General features: G+C 37.9%; 19 non-coding genes across 19 annotated transcripts; 11 read left to right on the top strand and 8 right to left on the bottom strand.

The window, feature by feature from the left end:
* Positions 1-1,266: 1,266 nt before the first annotated feature.
* TRNAS-UGA (transfer RNA serine (anticodon UGA)) lies at positions 1,267-1,348 on the bottom strand. The gene has a single exon. It is a non-coding gene; the product is annotated as a tRNA-Ser (tRNA).
* A 123-nt stretch (positions 1,349-1,471) lies between these two features.
* On the top strand, positions 1,472-1,545 carry TRNAT-AGU (transfer RNA threonine (anticodon AGU)). Its single transcript has one exon. It is a non-coding gene; the product is annotated as a tRNA-Thr (tRNA).
* Positions 1,546-3,034: 1,489 nt separating this feature from the next.
* Positions 3,035-3,108, top strand: TRNAT-AGU (transfer RNA threonine (anticodon AGU)). The gene has a single exon. It is a non-coding gene; the product is annotated as a tRNA-Thr (tRNA).
* Positions 3,109-4,593: 1,485 nt separating this feature from the next.
* Positions 4,594-4,667, top strand: TRNAT-AGU (transfer RNA threonine (anticodon AGU)). The gene has a single exon. It is a non-coding gene; the product is annotated as a tRNA-Thr (tRNA).
* Positions 4,668-6,152: 1,485 nt separating this feature from the next.
* On the top strand, positions 6,153-6,226 carry TRNAT-AGU (transfer RNA threonine (anticodon AGU)). Its single transcript has one exon. It is a non-coding gene; the product is annotated as a tRNA-Thr (tRNA).
* A 1,283-nt stretch (positions 6,227-7,509) lies between these two features.
* TRNAS-UGA (transfer RNA serine (anticodon UGA)) lies at positions 7,510-7,591 on the bottom strand. The gene has a single exon. It is a non-coding gene; the product is annotated as a tRNA-Ser (tRNA).
* Positions 7,592-7,714: 123 nt separating this feature from the next.
* Positions 7,715-7,788, top strand: TRNAT-AGU (transfer RNA threonine (anticodon AGU)). Its single transcript has one exon. It is a non-coding gene; the product is annotated as a tRNA-Thr (tRNA).
* A 1,284-nt stretch (positions 7,789-9,072) lies between these two features.
* Positions 9,073-9,154, bottom strand: TRNAS-UGA (transfer RNA serine (anticodon UGA)). The gene has a single exon. It is a non-coding gene; the product is annotated as a tRNA-Ser (tRNA).
* A 123-nt stretch (positions 9,155-9,277) lies between these two features.
* On the top strand, positions 9,278-9,351 carry TRNAT-AGU (transfer RNA threonine (anticodon AGU)). The gene has a single exon. It is a non-coding gene; the product is annotated as a tRNA-Thr (tRNA).
* Positions 9,352-10,634: 1,283 nt separating this feature from the next.
* Positions 10,635-10,716, bottom strand: TRNAS-UGA (transfer RNA serine (anticodon UGA)). Its single transcript has one exon. It is a non-coding gene; the product is annotated as a tRNA-Ser (tRNA).
* Positions 10,717-10,839: 123 nt separating this feature from the next.
* Positions 10,840-10,913, top strand: TRNAT-AGU (transfer RNA threonine (anticodon AGU)). The gene has a single exon. It is a non-coding gene; the product is annotated as a tRNA-Thr (tRNA).
* Positions 10,914-12,196: 1,283 nt separating this feature from the next.
* TRNAS-UGA (transfer RNA serine (anticodon UGA)) lies at positions 12,197-12,278 on the bottom strand. The gene has a single exon. It is a non-coding gene; the product is annotated as a tRNA-Ser (tRNA).
* Positions 12,279-12,401: 123 nt separating this feature from the next.
* On the top strand, positions 12,402-12,475 carry TRNAT-AGU (transfer RNA threonine (anticodon AGU)). Its single transcript has one exon. It is a non-coding gene; the product is annotated as a tRNA-Thr (tRNA).
* Positions 12,476-13,757: 1,282 nt separating this feature from the next.
* TRNAS-UGA (transfer RNA serine (anticodon UGA)) lies at positions 13,758-13,839 on the bottom strand. Its single transcript has one exon. It is a non-coding gene; the product is annotated as a tRNA-Ser (tRNA).
* A 123-nt stretch (positions 13,840-13,962) lies between these two features.
* TRNAT-AGU (transfer RNA threonine (anticodon AGU)) lies at positions 13,963-14,036 on the top strand. The gene has a single exon. It is a non-coding gene; the product is annotated as a tRNA-Thr (tRNA).
* A 1,282-nt stretch (positions 14,037-15,318) lies between these two features.
* Positions 15,319-15,400, bottom strand: TRNAS-UGA (transfer RNA serine (anticodon UGA)). Its single transcript has one exon. It is a non-coding gene; the product is annotated as a tRNA-Ser (tRNA).
* Positions 15,401-15,523: 123 nt separating this feature from the next.
* TRNAT-AGU (transfer RNA threonine (anticodon AGU)) lies at positions 15,524-15,597 on the top strand. Its single transcript has one exon. It is a non-coding gene; the product is annotated as a tRNA-Thr (tRNA).
* Positions 15,598-16,879: 1,282 nt separating this feature from the next.
* TRNAS-UGA (transfer RNA serine (anticodon UGA)) lies at positions 16,880-16,961 on the bottom strand. The gene has a single exon. It is a non-coding gene; the product is annotated as a tRNA-Ser (tRNA).
* A 123-nt stretch (positions 16,962-17,084) lies between these two features.
* On the top strand, positions 17,085-17,158 carry TRNAT-AGU (transfer RNA threonine (anticodon AGU)). The gene has a single exon. It is a non-coding gene; the product is annotated as a tRNA-Thr (tRNA).
* The last annotated feature ends 805 nt before the right edge of the window (positions 17,159-17,963 follow it).

Raw genomic sequence — 17,963 nt, 5'->3', positions numbered from 1 at the left:
GTTTATTCACTTGTTTATTATTTAAGTTTACATAACTAAAGTATATGATGAATCAAATTCTTTATAGGCAATTAAAAATCTATCGGGTTTTTCATTGGTGACAGAGACCCCATGAATGTCATTAAGTTTTCTATAAGTAGTAAGTTCAATACAAAGTAATTATAGACCAGTAAGCTTAACATCCATTGTGGGAAAAACTTTTGAAGAGCTCTTAAAGGGACTCTGTTACCAGTTTATCAGGTCCCTAACTCCTAACTAGTCTAATTGGTACTTTGCTGCTGATAACTACAGGGTGATTTGTAGTAAAAAAAATGTTTATTATTTGCAAAATTATGAGAATTTTCTAAATATGTAATTTAGCCTTTATTAGACATCTGGGAGGTAACAGCAGCAATTCTCCTGAGGTGGAGCTGACTCTCAGCATCTGATGCTGTCCTATCAGCATGAAGTTGCTTCACACACATTGTGAAACTCAAGCTACAGGGAAGGAGGATCAATTCAAACAGCCATATCTCGGGCTGTGGGCCACCTAAAACAGCAGATTTTGTGGCATTTGAAAGACTGGATTCTACTCTTTCATATGACACCAAAATCACAGTTCTAGCTGTGACAGAACCGAAGATATCACCTGTTGAAAACACAGTCGGGAATGGACGCAGTTTACTATATGATCACACTGTGTTGCTGGACAGGGAAGGGGGAGAAGTTGTATGCTGATTGGACAGCGTCATACAGAAAACATTAGCTGCCCAGAGTAAAAAGGAGTCATCTCCTATTTGGCTATTAGAGCTACATTAGTATATATAGATAAATGCTCATAACTTTGCAAATAAACGTTTTTTTAAAAAAAAAACAACAAATCACACTGTAGTTATCAGCATCATAGCGCCTATTAGGCTAGTTAGGAAATTGGGAATTGATAAACTGGTGACAGAGTCCATTTAAGGGACTATATACAGGAGTATGTGACAGAAAATAGTATTATAATTGACAGCAAGCAGAGATTTACTAAGGACAGAAGTTGTCCAACCAACCTGATTTGTTTTTATCAAGAGGAAAATAAAAGTCTGGACAAATGGGATGCTGTAGTTATAGTGATTTATACTCTAAATATTGCTCGCTTTTCAGAGTTGTAAGCCAGGGGCACAGCTGGAACCACTATTATTAATGTAATTAATCAGTGATAAAGAGGATGGAATTAAAATAACTCTTTCTATAGGTGACAAACTTTAATATGTTTCTGGAAGTTCTCTTCTTAAAATAGAACGTTGTGAACAGGACTTGAACCTGTGCAGGGAGACCCCATTGGATTTCAAATCCAACGCCTTAACCACTCGGCCATCACAACTTATGTACCCTGCCTGTTAAGACTTCTGCCAACTACACCTAAGGGGCTAGCCTAAGATATGAGATCAGTCTTTTGCTCTGAACTGAGCTGTGTGGTAGGACACCGTGAGAAGAAAAGTGCTTTGGTGCTGTGGCTTAGTTGGTTAAAGCGCCTGTCTAGTAAACAGGAGATCCTGAGTTCAAATCTCAGCAGTGCCTTGCTATTTGTTGCTTTAGTTTATTCACTTGTTTATTATTTAAGTTTACATAACTAAAGTATATGATGAATCAAATTCTTTATAGGCAATTAAAAATCTATCGGGTTTTTCATTGGTGACAGAGACCCCATGAATGTCATTGAGTTTTCTATAAGTAGTAAGTTCAATACAAAGTAATTATAGACCAGTAAGCTTAACATCCATTGTGGGAAAAACTTTTGAAGAGCTCTTAAAGGGACTCTGTTACCAGTTTATCAGGTCCCTAACTCCTAACTAGTCTAATTGGTGCTTTGCTGCTGATAACTACAGGGTGATTTGTAGTAAAAAAAATGTTTATTATTTGCAAAATTATGAGAATTTTCTAAATATGTAATTTAGCCTTTATTAGACATCTGGGAGGTAACAGCAGCAATTCTCCTGAGGTGGAGCTGACTCTCAGCATCTGATGCTGTCCTATCAGCATGAAGTTGCTTCACACACATTGTGAAACTCAAGCTACAGGGAAGGAGGATCAATTCAAACAGCCATATCTCGGGCTGTGGGCCACCTAAAACAGCAGATTTTGTGGCATTTGAAAGACTGGATTCTACTCTTTCATATGACACCAAAATCACAGTTCTAGCTGTGACAGAACCGAAGATATCACCTGTTGAAAACACAGTCGGGAATGGACGCAGTTTACTATATGATCACACTGTGTTGCTGGACAGGGAAGGGGGAGAAGTTGTATGCTGATTGGACAGCGTCATACAGAAAACATTAGCTGCCCAGAGTAAAAAGGAGTCATCTCCTATTTGGCTATTAGAGCTACATTAGTATATATAGATAAATGCTCATAACTTTGCAAATAAACGTTTTTTTAAAAAAAAAAACAACAAATCACACTGTAGTTATCAGCATCATAGCGCCTATTAGGCTAGTTAGGAAATTGGGAATTGATAAACTGGTGACAGAGTCCATTTAAGGGACTATATACAGGAGTATGTGACAGAAAATAGTATTATAATTGACAGCAAGCAGAGATTTACTAAGGACAGAAGTTGTCCAACCAACCTGATTTGTTTTTATCAAGAGGAAAATAAAAGTCTGGACAAATGGGATGCTGTAGTTATAGTGATTTATACTCTAAATATTGCTCGCTTTTCAGAGTTGTAAGCCAGGGGCACAGCTGGAACCACTATTATTAATGTAATTAATCAGTGATAAAGAGGATGGAATTAAAATAACTCTTTCTATAGGTGACAAACTTTAATATGTTTCTGGAAGTTCTCTTCTTAAAATAGAACTTTGTGAACAGGACTTGAACCTGTGCAGGGAGACCCCATTGGATTTCAAATCCAACGCCTTAACCACTCGGCCATCACAACTTATGTACCCTGCCTGTTAAGACTTCTGCCAACTACACCTAAGGGGCTAGCCTAAGATATGAGATCAGTCTTTTGCTCTGAACTGAGCTGTGTGGTAGGACACCGTGAGAAGAAAAGTGCTTTGGTGCTGTGGCTTAGTTGGTTAAAGCGCCTGTCTAGTAAACAGGAGATCCTGAGTTCAAATCTCAGCAGTGCCTTGCTATTTGTTGCTTTAGTTTATTCACTTGTTTATTATTTAAGTTTACATAACTAAAGTATATGATGAATCAAATTCTTTATAGGCAATTAAAAATCTATCGGGTTTTTCATTGGTGACAGAGACCCCATGAATGTCATTAAGTTTTCTATAAGTAGTAAGTTCAATACAAAGTAATTATAGACCAGTAAGCTTAACATCCATTGTGGGAAAAACTTTTGAAGAGCTCTTAAAGGGACTCTGTTACCAGTTTATCAGGTCCCTAACTCCTAACTAGTCTAATTGGTGCTTTGCTGCTGATAACTACAGGGTGATTTGTAGTAAAAAAAATGTTTATTATTTGCAAAATTATGAGCATTTTCTAAATATGTAATTTAGCCTTTATTAGACATCTGGGAGGTAACAGCAGCAATTCCCCTGAGGTGGAGCTGACTCTCAGCATCTGATGCTGTCCTATCAGCATGAAGCTGCTTCACACACATTGTGAAACTCAAGCTACAGTGAAGGAGGATCAATTCAAACAGCCATATCTCGGGCTGTGGGCCACCTAAAAAAGCAGATTTGGTGGCATTTGAAAGACTGGATTCTACTCTTTCATATGACACCAAAATCACAGTTCTAGCTGTGACAGAACCGAAGATATCACCTGTTGAAACCACAGTCGGGAATGGACGCAGTGTACTATATGATCACACTGTGTTGCTGGACAGGGAAGGGGGAGAAGTTGTATGCTGATTGGACAGCGTCATACAGAAAACATTAGCTGCCCAGAGTAAAAAGGAGTCATCTCCTATTTGGCTATTAGAGCTACATTAGTATATATAGATAAATGCTCATAACTTTGCAAATAAACGTTTTTTTAAAAAAAAAAAAAAAAAATCACACTGTAGTTATCAGCATCATAGCGCCTATTAGGCTAGTTAGGAAATTGGGAATTGATAAACTGGTGACAGAGTCCATTTAAGGGACTATATACAGGAGTATGTGACAGAAAATAGTATTATAATTGACAGCAAGCAGAGATTTATTAAGGACAGAAGTTGTCCAACCAACCTGATTTGTTTTTATCAAGAGGAAAATAAAAGTCTGGACAAATGGGATGCTGTAGTTATAGTGATTTATACTCTAAATATTGCTCGCTTTTCAGAGTTGTAAGCCAGGGGCACAGCTGGAACCACTATTATTAATGTAATTAATCAGTGATAAAGAGGATGGAATTAAAATAACTCTTTCTATAGGTGACAAACTTTAATATGTTTCTGGAAGTTCTCTTCTTAAAATAGAACGTTGTGAACCTTGAACCTGTGCAGGGAGACCCCATTGGATTTCAAATCCAACGCCTTAACCACTCGGCCATCACAACTTATGTACCCTGCCTGTTAAGACTTCTGCCAACTACACCTAAGGGGCTAGCCTAAGATATGAGATCAGTCTTTTGCTCTGAACTGAGCTGTGTGGTAGGACACCGTGAGAAGAAAAGTTCTTTGGTGCTGTGGCTTAGTTGGTTAAAGCGCCTGTCTAGTAAACAGGAGATCCTGAGTTCAAATCTCAGCAGTGCCTTGCTATTTGTTGCTTTAGTTTATTCACTTGTTTATTATTTAAGTTTACATAACTAAAGTATATGATGAATCAAATTCTTTATAGGCAATTAAAAATCTATCGGGTTTTTCATTGGTGACAGAGACCCCATGAATGTCATTGAGTTTTCTATAAGTAGTAAGTTCAATACAAAGTAATTATAGACCAGTAAGCTTAACATCCATTGTGGGAAAAACTTTTGAAGAGCTCTTAAAGGGACTCTGTTACCAGTTTATCAGGTCCCTAACTCCTAACTAGTCTAATTGGTGCTTTGCTGCTGATAACTACAGGGTGATTTGTAGTAAAAAAAAATTTTATTATTTGCAAAATTATGAGAATTTTCTAAATATGTAATTTAGCCTTTATTAGACATCTGGGAGGTAACAGCAGCAATTCTCCTGAGGTGGAGCTGACTCTCAGCATCTGATGCTGTCCTATCAGCATGAAGTTGCTTCACACACATTGTGAAACTCAAGCTACAGGGAAGGAGGATCAATTCAAACAGCCATATCTCGGGCTGTGGGCCACCTAAAAAAGCAGATTTGGTGGCATTTGAAAGACTGGATTCTACTCTTTCATATGACACCAAAATCACAGTTCCAGCTGTGACAGAACCGAAGATATCACCTGTTGAAACCACAGTCGGGAATGGACGCAGTGTACTATATGATCACACTGTGTTGCTGGACAGGGAAGGGGGAGAAGTTGTATGCTGATTGGACAGCGTCATACAGAAAACATTAGCTGCCCAGAGTAAAAAGGAGTCATCTCCTATTTGGCTATTAGAGCTACATTAGTATATATAGATAAATGCTCATAACTTTGCAAATAAACGTTTTTTTAAAAAAAAAAAAAAAAAATCACACTGTAGTTATCAGCATCATAGCGCCTATTAGGCTAGTTAGGAAATTGGGAATTGATAAACTGGTGACAGAGTCCATTTAAGGGACTATATACAGGAGTATGTGACAGAAAATAGTATTATAATTGACAGCAAGCAGAGATTTATTAAGGACAGAAGTTGTCCAACCAACCTGATTTGTTTTTATCAAGAGGAAAATAAAAGTCTGGACAAATGGGATGCTGTAGTTATAGTGATTTATACTCTAAATATTGCTCGCTTTTCAGAGTTGTAAGCCAGGGGCACAGCTGGAACCACTATTATTAATGTAATTAATCAGTGATAAAGAGGATGGAATTAAAATAACTCTTTCTATAGGTGACAAACTTTAATATGTTTCTGGAAGTTCTCTTCTTAAAATAGAACGTTGTGAACCTTGAACCTGTGCAGGGAGACCCCATTGGATTTCAAATCCAACGCCTTAACCACTCGGCCATCACAACTTATGTACCCTGCCTGTTAAGACTTCTGCCAACTACACCTAAGGGGCTAGCCTAAGATATGAGATCAGTCTTTTGCTCTGAACTGAGCTGTGTGGTAGGACACCGTGAGAAGAAAAGTTCTTTGGTGCTGTGGCTTAGTTGGTTAAAGCGCCTGTCTAGTAAACAGGAGATCCTGAGTTCAAATCTCAGCAGTGCCTTGCTATTTGTTGCTTTAGTTTATTCACTTGTTTATTATTTAAGTTTACATAACTAAAGTATATGATGAATCAAATTCTTTATAGGCAATTAAAAATCTATCGGGTTTTTCATTGGTGACAGAGACCCCATGAATGTCATTGAGTTTTCTATAAGTAGTAAGTTCAATACAAAGTAATTATAGACCAGTAAGCTTAACATCCATTGTGGGAAAAACTTTTGAAGAGCTCTTAAAGGGACTCTGTTACCAGTTTATCAGGTCCCTAACTCCTAACTAGTCTAATTGGTGCTTTGCTGCTGATAACTACAGGGTGATTTGTAGTAAAAAAAAATTTTATTATTTGCAAAATTATGAGAATTTTCTAAATATGTAATTTAGCCTTTATTAGACATCTGGGAGGTAACAGCAGCAATTCTCCTGAGGTGGAGCTGACTCTCAGCATCTGATGCTGTCCTATCAGCATGAAGTTGCTTCACACACATTGTGAAACTCAAGCTACAGGGAAGGAGGATCAATTCAAACAGCCATATCTCGGGCTGTGGGCCACCTAAAACAGCAGATTTTGTGGCATTTGAAAGACTGGATTCTACTCTTTCATATGACACCAAAATCACAGTTCTAGCTGTGACAGAACCGAAGATATCACCTGTTGAAAACACAGTCGGGAATGGACGCAGTTTACTATATGATCACACTGTGTTGCTGGACAGGGAAGGGGGAGAAGTTGTATGCTGATTGGACAGCGTCATACAGAAAACATTAGCTGCCCAGAGTAAAAAGGAGTCATCTCCTATTTGGCTATTAGAGCTACATTAGTATATATAGATAAATGCTCATAACTTTGCAAATAAACGTTTTTTTAAAAAAAAAACAACAAATCACACTGTAGTTATCAGCATCATAGCGCCTATTAGGCTAGTTAGGAAATTGGGAATTGATAAACTGGTGACAGAGTCCATTTAAGGGACTATATACAGGAGTATGTGACAGAAAATAGTATTATAATTGACAGCAAGCAGAGATTTACTAAGGACAGAAGTTGTCCAACCAACCTGATTTGTTTTTATCAAGAGAAAAATAAAAGTCTGGACAAATGGGATGCTGTAGTTATAGTGATTTATACTCTAAATATTGCTCGCTTTTCAGAGTTGTAAGCCAGGGGCACAGCTGGAACCACTATTATTAATGTAATTAATCAGTGATAAAGAGGATGGAATTAAAATAACTCTTTCTATAGGTGACAAACTTTAATATGTTTCTGGAAGTTCTCTTCTTAAAATAGAACGTTGTGAACAGGACTTGAACCTGTGCAGGGAGACCCCATTGGATTTCAAATCCAACGCCTTAACCACTCGGCCATCACAACTTATGTACCTTGCCTGTTAAGACTTCTGCCAACTACACCTAAGGGGCTAGCCTAAGATATGAGATCAGTCTTTTGCTCTGAACTGAGCTGTGTGGTAGGACACCGTGAGAAGAAAAGTGCTTTGGTGCTGTGGCTTAGTTGGTTAAAGCGCCTGTCTAGTAAACAGGAGATCCTGAGTTCAAATCTCAGCAGTGCCTTGCTATTTGTTGCTTTAGTTTATTCACTTGTTTATTATTTAAGTTTACATAACTAAAGTATATGATGAATCAAATTCTTTATAGGCAATTAAAAATCTATCGGGTTTTTCATTGGTGACAGAGACCCCATGAATGTCATTGAGTTTTCTATAAGTAGTAAGTTCAATACAAAGTAATTATAGACCAGTAAGCTTAACATCCATTGTGGGAAAAACTTTTGAAGAGCTCTTAAAGGGACTCTGTTACCAGTTTATCAGGTCCCTAACTCCTAACTAGTCTAATTGGTGCTTTGCTGCTGATAACTACAGGGTGATTTGTAGTAAAAAAAATGTTTATTATTTGCAAAATTATGAGCATTTTCTAAATATGTAATTTAGCCTTTATTAGACATCTGGGAGGTAACAGCAGCAATTCTCCGGAGGTGGAGCTGACTCTCAGCATCTGATGCTGTCCTATCAGCATGAAGTTGCTTCACACACATTGTGAAACTCAAGCTACAGGGAAGGAGGATCAATTCAAACAGCCATATCTCGGGCTGTGGGCCACCTAAAACAGCAGATTTTGTGGCATTTGAAAGACTGGATTCTACTCTTTCATATGACACCAAAATCACAGTTCTAGCTGTGACAGAACCGAAGATATCACCTGTTGAAAACACAGTCGGGAATGGACGCAGTTTACTATATGATCACACTGTGTTGCTGGACAGGGAAGGGGGAGAAGTTGTATGCTGATTGGACAGCGTCATACAGAAAACATTAGCTGCCCAGAGTAAAAAGGAGTCATCTCCTATTTGGCTATTAGAGCTACATTAGTATATATAGATAAATGCTCATAACTTTGCAAATAAACGTTTTTTAAAAAAAAAAAACAACAAATCACACTGTAGTTATCAGCATCATAGCGCCTATTAGGCTAGTTAGGAAATTGGGAATTGATAAACTGGTGACAGAGTCCATTTAAGGGACTATATACAGGAGTATGTGACAGAAAATAGTATTATAATTGACAGCAAGCAGAGATTTACTAAGGACAGAAGTTGTCCAACCAACCTGATTTGTTTTTATCAAGAGGAAAATAAAAGTCTGGACAAATGGGATGCTGTAGTTATAGTGATTTATACTCTAAATATTGCTCGCTTTTCAGAGTTGTAAGCCAGGGGCACAGCTGGAACCACTATTATTAATGTAATTAATCAGTGATAAAGAGGATGGAATTAAAATAACTCTTTCTATAGGTGACAAACTTTAATATGTTTCTGGAAGTTCTCTTCTTAAAATAGAACGTTGTGAACAGGACTTGAACCTGTGCAGGGAGACCCCATTGGATTTCAAATCCAACGCCTTAACCACTCGGCCATCACAACTTATGTACCCTGCCTGTTAAGACTTCTGCCAACTACACCTAAGGGGCTAGCCTAAGATATGAGATCAGTCTTTTGCTCTGAACTGAGCTGTGTGGTAGGACACCGTGAGAAGAAAAGTGCTTTGGTGCTGTGGCTTAGTTGGTTAAAGCGCCTGTCTAGTAAACAGGAGATCCTGAGTTCAAATCTCAGCAGTGCCTTGCTATTTGTTGCTTTAGTTTATTCACTTGTTTATTATTTAAGTTTACATAACTAAAGTATATGATGAATCAAATTCTTTATAGGCAATTAAAAATCTATCGGGTTTTTCATTGGTGACAGAGACCCCATGAATGTCATTGAGTTTTCTATAAGTAGTAAGTTCAATACAAAGTAATTATAGACCAGTAAGCTTAACATCCATTGTGGGAAAAACTTTTGAAGAGCTCTTAAAGGGACTCTGTTACCAGTTTATCAGGTCCCTAACTCCTAACTAGTCTAATTGGTGCTTTGCTGCTGATAACTACAGGGTGATTTGTAGTAAAAAAAATGTTTATTATTTGCAAAATTATGAGCATTTTCTAAATATGTAATTTAGCCTTTATTAGACATCTGGGAGGTAACAGCAGCAATTCTCCGGAGGTGGAGCTGACTCTCAGCATCTGATGCTGTCCTATCAGCATGAAGTTGCTTCACACACATTGTGAAACTCAAGCTACAGGGAAGGAGGATCAATTCAAACAGCCATATCTCGGGCTGTGGGCCACCTAAAACAGCAGATTTTGTGGCATTTGAAAGACTGGATTCTACTCTTTCATATGACACCAAAATCACAGTTCTAGCTGTGACGGAACCGAAGATATCACCTGTTGAAAACACAGTCGGGAATGGACGCAGTTTACTATATGATCACACTGTGTTGCTGGACAGGGAAGGGGGAGAAGTTGTATGCTGATTGGACAGCGTCATACAGAAAACATTAGCTGCCCAGAGTAAAAAGGAGTCATCTCCTATTTGGCTATTAGAGCTACATTAGTATATATAGATAAATGCTCATAACTTTGCAAATAAACGTTTTTTTTAAAAAAAAACAACAAATCACACTGTAGTTATCAGCATCATAGCGCCTATTAGGCTAGTTAGGAAATTGGGAATTGATAAACTGGTGACAGAGTCCATTTAAGGGACTATATACAGGAGTATGTGACAGAAAATAGTATTATAATTGACAGCAAGCAGAGATTTACTAAGGACAGAAGTTGTCCAACCAACCTGATTTGTTTTTATCAAGAGGAAAATAAAAGTCTGGACAAATGGGATGCTGTAGTTATAGTGATTTATACTCTAAATATTGCTCGCTTTTCAGAGTTGTAAGCCAGGGGCACAGCTGGAACCACTATTATTAATGTAATTAATCAGTGATAAAGAGGATGGAATTAAAATAACTCTTTCTATAGGTGACAAACTTTAATATGTTTCTGGAAGTTCTCTTCTTAAAATAGAACGTTGTGAACAGGACTTGAACCTGTGCAGGGAGACCCCATTGGATTTCAAATCCAACGCCTTAACCACTCGGCCATCACAACTTATGTACCCTGCCTGTTAAGACTTCTGCCAACTACACCTAAGGGGCTAGCCTAAGATATGAGATCAGTCTTTTGCTCTGAACTGAGCTGTGTGGTAGGACACCGTGAGAAGAAAAGTGCTTTGGTGCTGTGGCTTAGTTGGTTAAAGCGCCTGTCTAGTAAACAGGAGATCCTGAGTTCAAATCTCAGCAGTGCCTTGCTATTTGTTGCTTTAGTTTATTCACTTGTTTATTATTTAAGTTTACATAACTAAAGTATATGATGAATCAAATTCTTTATAGGCAATTAAAAATCTATCGGGTTTTTCATTGGTGACAGAGACCCCATGAATGTCATTGAGTTTTCTATAAGTAGTAAGTTCAATACAAAGTAATTATAGACCAGTAAGCTTAACATCCATTGTGGGAAAAACTTTTGAAGAGCTCTTAAAGGGACTCTGTTACCAGTTTATCAGGTCCCTAACTCCTAACTAGTCTAATTGGTGCTTTGCTGCTGATAACTACAGGGTGATTTGTAGTAAAAAAAATGTTTATTATTTGCAAAATTATGAGCATTTTCTAAATATGTAATTTAGCCTTTATTAGACATCTGGGAGGTAACAGCAGCAATTCCCCTGAGGTGGAGCTGACTCTCAGCATCTGATGCTGTCCTATCAGCATGAAGTTGCTTCACACACATTGTGAAACTCAAGCTACAGGGAAGGAGGATCAATTCAAACAGCCATATCTCGGGCTGTGGGCCACCTAAAACAGCAGATTTTGTGGCATTTGAAAGACTGGATTCTACTCTTTCATATGACACCAAAATCACAGTTCTAGCTGTGACAGAACCGAAGATATCACCTGTTCAATACACAGTCGGGAATGGACGCAGTTTACTATACGATCACACTGTGTTGCTGGACAGGGAAGGGGGAGAAGTTGTATGCTGATTGGACAGCGTCATACAGAAAACATTAGCTGCCCAGAGTAAAAAGGAGTCATCTCCTATTTGGCTATTAGAGCTACATTAGTATATATAGATAAATGCTCATAACTTTGCAAATAAACGTTTTTTTAAAAAAAAAACAACAAATCACACTGTAGTTATCAGCATCATAGCGCCTATTAGGCTAGTTAGGAAATTGGGAATTGATAAACTGGTGACAGAGTCCATTTAAGGGACTATATACAGGAGTATGTGACAGAAAATAGTATTATAATTGACAGCAAGCAGAGATTTACTAAGGACAGAAGTTGTCCAACCAACCTGATTTGTTTTTATCAAGAGGAAAATAAAAGTCTGGACAAATGGGATGCTGTAGTTATAGTGATTTATACTCTAAATATTGCTCGCTTTTCAGAGTTGTAAGCCAGGGGCACAGCTGGAACCACTATTATTAATGTAATTAATCAGTGATAAAGAGGATGGAATTAAAATAACTCTTTCTATAGGTGACAAACTTTAATATGTTTCTGGAAGTTCTCTTCTTAAAATAGAACGTTGTGAACAGGACTTGAACCTGTGCAGGGAGACCCCATTGGATTTCAAATCCAACGCCTTAACCACTCGGCCATCACAACTTATGTACCCTGACTGTTAAGACTTCTGCCAACTACACCTAAGGGGCTAGCCTAAGATATGAGATCAGTCTTTTGCTCTGAACTGAGCTGTGTGGTAGGACACCGTGAGAAGAAAAGTGCTTTGGTGCTGTGGCTTAGTTGGTTAAAGCGCCTGTCTAGTAAACAGGAGATCCTGAGTTCAAATCTCAGCAGTGCCTTGCTATTTGTTGCTTTAGTTTATTCACTTGTTTATTATTTAAGTTTACATAACTAAAGTATATGATGAATCAAATTCTTTATAGGCAATTAAAAATCTATCGGGTTTTTCATTGGTGACAGAGACCCCATGAATGTCATTAAGTTTTCTATAAGTAGTAAGTTCAATACAAAGTAATTATAGACCAGTAAGCTTAACATCCATTGTGGGAAAAACTTTTGAAGAGCTCTTAAAGGGACTCTGTTACCAGTTTATCAGGTCCCTAACTCCTAACTAGTCTAATTGGTGCTTTGCTGCTGATAACTACAGGGTGATTTGTAGTAAAAAAATGTTTATTATTTGCAAAATTATGAGAATTTTCTAAATATGTAATTTAGCCTTTATTAGACATCTGGGAGGTAACAGCAGCAATTCTCCTGAGGTGGAGCTGACTCTCAGCATCTGATGCTGTCCTATCAGCATGAAGTTGCTTCACACACATTGTGAAACTCAAGCTACAGGGAAGGAGGATCAATTCAAACAGCCATATCTCGGGCTGTGGGCCACCTAAAACAGCAGATTTTGTGGCATTTGAAAGACTGGATTCTACTCTTTCATATGACACCAAAATCACAGTTCTAGCTGTGACAGAACCGAAGATATCACCTGTTGAAAACACAGTCGGGAATGGACGCAGTTTACTATATGATCACACTGTGTTGCTGGACAGGGAAGGGGGAGAAGTTGTATGCTGATTGGACAGCGTCATACAGAAAACATTAGCTGCCCAGAGTAAAAAGGAGTCATCTCCTATTTGGCTATTAGAGCTACATTAGTATATATAGATAAATGCTCATAACTTTGCAAATAAACGTTTTTTTTAAAAAAAAACAACAAATCACACTGTAGTTATCAGCATCATAGCGCCTATTAGGCTAGTTAGGAAATTGGGAATTGATAAACTGGTGACAGAGTCCATTTAAGGGATTATATACAGGAGTATGTGACAGAAAATAGTATTATAATTGACAGCAAGCAGAGATTTACTAAGGACAGAAGTTGTCCAACCAACCTGATTTGTTTTTATCAAGAGGAAAATAAAAGTCTGGACAAATGGGATGCTGTAGTTATAGTGATTTATACTCTAAATATTGCTCGCTTTTCAGAGTTGTAAGCCAGGGGCACAGCTGGAACCACTATTATTAATGTAATTAATCAGTGATAAAGAGGATGGAATTAAAATAACTCTTTCTATAGGTGACAAACTTTAATATGTTTCTGGAAGTTCTCTTCTTAAAATAGAACGTTGTGAACAGGACTTGAACCTGTGCAGGGAGACCCCATTGGATTTCAAATCCAACGCCTTAACCACTCGGCCATCACAACTTATGTACCCTGCCTGTTAAGACTTCTGCCAACTACACCTAAGGGGCTAGCCTAAGATATGAGATCAGTCTTTTGCTCTGAACTGAGCTGTGTGGTAGGACACCGTGAGAAGAAAAGTGCTTTGGTGCTGTGGCTTAGTTGGTTAAAGCGCCTGTCTAGTAAACAGGAGATCCTGAGTTCAAATCTCAGCAGTGCCTTGCTATTTGTTGCTTTAGTTTATTCACTTGTTTATTATTTAAGTTTACATAACTAAAGTATATGATGAATCAAATTCTTTATAGGCAATTAAAAATCTATCGGGTTTTTCATTGGTGACAGAGACCCCATGAATGTCATTAAGTTTTCTATAAGTAGTAAGTTCAATACAAAGTAATTATAGACCAGTAAGCTTAACATCCATTGTGGGAAAAACTTTTGAAGAGCTCTTAAAGGGACTCTGTTACCAGTTTATCAGGTCCCTAACTCCTAACTAGTCTAATTGGTGCTTTGCTGCTGATAACTACAGGGTGATTTGTAGTAAAAAAATGTTTATTATTTGCAAAATTATGAGAATTTTCTAAATATGTAATTTAGCCTTTATTAGACATCTGGGAGGTAACAGCAGCAATTCTCCTGAGGTGGAGCTGACTCTCAGCATCTGATGCTGTCCTATCAGCATGAAGTTGCTTCACACACATTGTGAAACTCAAGCTACAGGGAAGGAGGATCAATTCAAACAGCCATATCTCGGGCTGTGGGCCACCTAAAACAGCAGATTTTGTGGCATTTGAAAGACTGGATTCTACTCTTTCATATGACACCAAAATCACAGTTCTAGCTGTGACAGAACCGAAGATATCACCTGTTGAATACACAGTCGGGAATGGACGCAGTTTACTATACGATCACACTGTGTTGCTGGACAGGGAAGGGGGAGAAGTTGTATGCTGATTGGACAGCGTCATACAGAAAACATTAGCTGCCCAGAGTAAAAAGGAGTCATCTCCTATTTGGCTATTAGAGCTACATTAGTATATATAGATAAATGCTCATAACTTTGCAAATAAACGTTTTTTTAAAAAAAAAACAACAAATCACACTGTAGTTATCAGCATCATAGCGCCTATTAGGCTAGTTAGGAAATTGGGAATTGATAAACTGGTGACAGAGTCCATTTAAGGGACTATATACAGGAGTATGTGACAGAAAATAGTATTATAATTGACAGCAAGCAGAGATTTACTAAGGACAGAAGTTGTCCAACCAACCTGATTTGTTTTTATCAAGAGGAAAATAAAAGTCTGGACAAATGGGATGCTGTAGTTATAGTGATTTATACTCTAAATATTGCTCGCTTTTCAGAGTTGTAAGCCAGGGGCACAGCTGGAACCACTATTATTAATGTAATTAATCAGTGATAAAGAGGATGGAATTAAAATAACTCTTTCTATAGGTGACAAACTTTAATATGTTTCTGGAAGTTCTCTTCTTAAAATAGAACGTTGTGAACAGGACTTGAACCTGTGCAGGGAGACCCCATTGGATTTCAAATCCAACGCCTTAACCACTCGGCCATCACAACTTATGTACCCTGCCTGTTAAGACTTCTGCCAACTACACCTAAGGGGCTAGCCTAAGATATGAGATCAGTCTTTTGCTCTGAACTGAGCTGTGTGGTAGGACACCGTGAGAAGAAAAGTGCTTTGGTGCTGTGGCTTAGTTGGTTAAAGCGCCTGTCTAGTAAACAGGAGATCCTGAGTTCAAATCTCAGCAGTGCCTTGCTATTTGTTGCTTTAGTTTATTCACTTGTTTATTATTTAAGTTTACATAACTAAAGTATATGATGAATCAAATTCTTTATAGGCAATTAAAAATCTATCGGGTTTTTCATTGGTGACAGAGACCCCATGAATGTCATTAAGTTTTCTATAAGTAGTAAGTTCAATACAAAGTAATTATAGACCAGTAAGCTTAACATCCATTGTGGGAAAAACTTTTGAAGAGCTCTTAAAGGGACTCTGTTACCAGTTTATCAGGTCCCTAACTCCTAACTAGTCTAATTGGTGCTTTGCTGCTGATAACTACAGGGTGATTTGTAGTAAAAAAATGTTTATTATTTGCAAAATTATGAGAATTTTCTAAATATGTAATTTAGCCTTTATTAGACATCTGGGAGGTAACAGCAGCAATTCTCCTGAGGTGGAGCTGACTCTCAGCATCTGATGCTGTCCTATCAGCATGAAGTTGCTTCACACACATTGTGAAACTCAAGCTACAGGGAAGGAGGATCAATTCAAACAGCCATATCTCGGGCTGTGGGCCACCTAAAACAGCAGATTTTGTGGCATTTGAAAGACTGGATTCTACTCTTTCATATGACACCAAAATCACAGTTCTAGCTGTGACAGAACCGAAGATATCACCTGTTGAAAACACAGTCGGGAATGGACGCAGTTTACTATATGATCACACTGTGTTGCTGGACAGGGAAGGGGGAGAAGTTGTATGCTGATTGGACAGCGTCATACAGAAAACATTAGCTGCCCAGAGTAAAAAGGAGTCATCTCCTATTTGGCTATTAGAGCTACATTAGTATATATAGATAAATGCTCATAACTTTGCAAATAAACGTTTTTTTTTTAAAAAAACAACAAATCACACTGTAGTTATCAGCATCATAGCGCCTATTAGGCTAGTTAGGAAATTGGGAATTGATAAACTGGTGACAGAGTCCATTTAAGGGATTATATACAGGAGTATGTGACAGAAAATAGTATTATAATTGACAGCAAGCAGAGATTTACTAAGGACAGAAGTTGTCCAACCAACCTGATTTGTTTTTATCAAGAGGAAAATAAAAGTCTGGACAAATGGGATGCTGTAGTTATAGTGATTTATACTCTAAATATTGCTCGCTTTTCAGAGTTGTAAGCCAGGGGCACAGCTGGAACCACTATTATTAATGTAATTAATCAGTGATAAAGAGGATGGAATTAAAATAACTCTTTCTATAGGTGACAAACTTTAATATGTTTCTGGAAGTTCTCTTCTTAAAATAGAACGTTGTGAACAGGACTTGAACCTGTGCAGGGAGACCCCATTGGATTTCAAATCCAACGCCTTAACCACTCGGCCATCACAACTTATGTACCCTGCCTGTTAAGACTTCTGCCAACTACACCTAAGGGGCTAGCCTAAGATATGAGATCAGTCTTTTGCTCTGAACTGAGCTGTGTGGTAGGACACCGTGAGAAGAAAAGTGCTTTGGTGCTGTGGCTTAGTTGGTTAAAGCGCCTGTCTAGTAAACAGGAGATCCTGAGTTCAAATCTCAGCAGTGCCTTGCTATTTGTTGCTTTAGTTTATTCACTTGTTTATTATTTAAGTTTACATAACTAAAGTATATGATGAATCAAATTCTTTATAGGCAATTAAAAATCTATCGGGTTTTTCATTGGTGACAGAGACCCCATGAATGTCATTAAGTTTTCTATAAGTAGTAAGTTCAATACAAAGTAATTATAGACCAGTAAGCTTAACATCCATTGTGGGAAAAACTTTTGAAGAGCTCTTAAAGGGACTCTGTTACCAGTTTATCAGGTCCCTAACTCCTAACTAGTCTAATTGGTGCTTTGCTGCTGATAACTACAGGGTGATTTGTAGTAAAAAAATGTTTATTATTTGCAAAATTATGAGAATTTTCTAAATATGTAATTTAGCCTTTATTAGACATCTGGGAGGTAACAGCAGCAATTCTCCTGAGGTGGAGCTGACTCTCAGCATCTGATGCTGTCCTATCAGCATGAAGTTGCTTCACACACATTGTGAAACTCAAGCTACAGGGAAGGAGGATCAATTCAAACAGCCATATCTCGGGCTGTGGGCCACCTAAAACAGCAGATTTTGTGGCATTTGAAAGACTGGATTCTACTCTTTCATATGACACCAAAATCACAGTTCTAGCTGTGACAGAACCGAAGATATCACCTGTTGAAAACACAGTCGGGAATGGACGCAGTTTACTATATGATCACACTGTGTTGCTGGACAGGGAAGGGGGAGAAGTTGTATGCTGATTGGACAGCGTCATACAGAAAACATTAGCTGCCCAGAGTAAAAAGGAGTCATCTCCTATTTGGCTATTAGAG

The sequence above is a fragment of the Rhinoderma darwinii genome, assembly GCF_050947455.1.
Source record: "Rhinoderma darwinii isolate aRhiDar2 chromosome 3 unlocalized genomic scaffold, aRhiDar2.hap1 SUPER_3_unloc_14, whole genome shotgun sequence".
In the NCBI taxonomy this organism is placed as follows: domain Eukaryota; kingdom Metazoa; phylum Chordata; class Amphibia; order Anura; family Rhinodermatidae; genus Rhinoderma; species Rhinoderma darwinii.
Note: the sequence above shows the minus strand (reverse complement) of the source record. Positions and strands in the feature narration are given on the sequence as shown.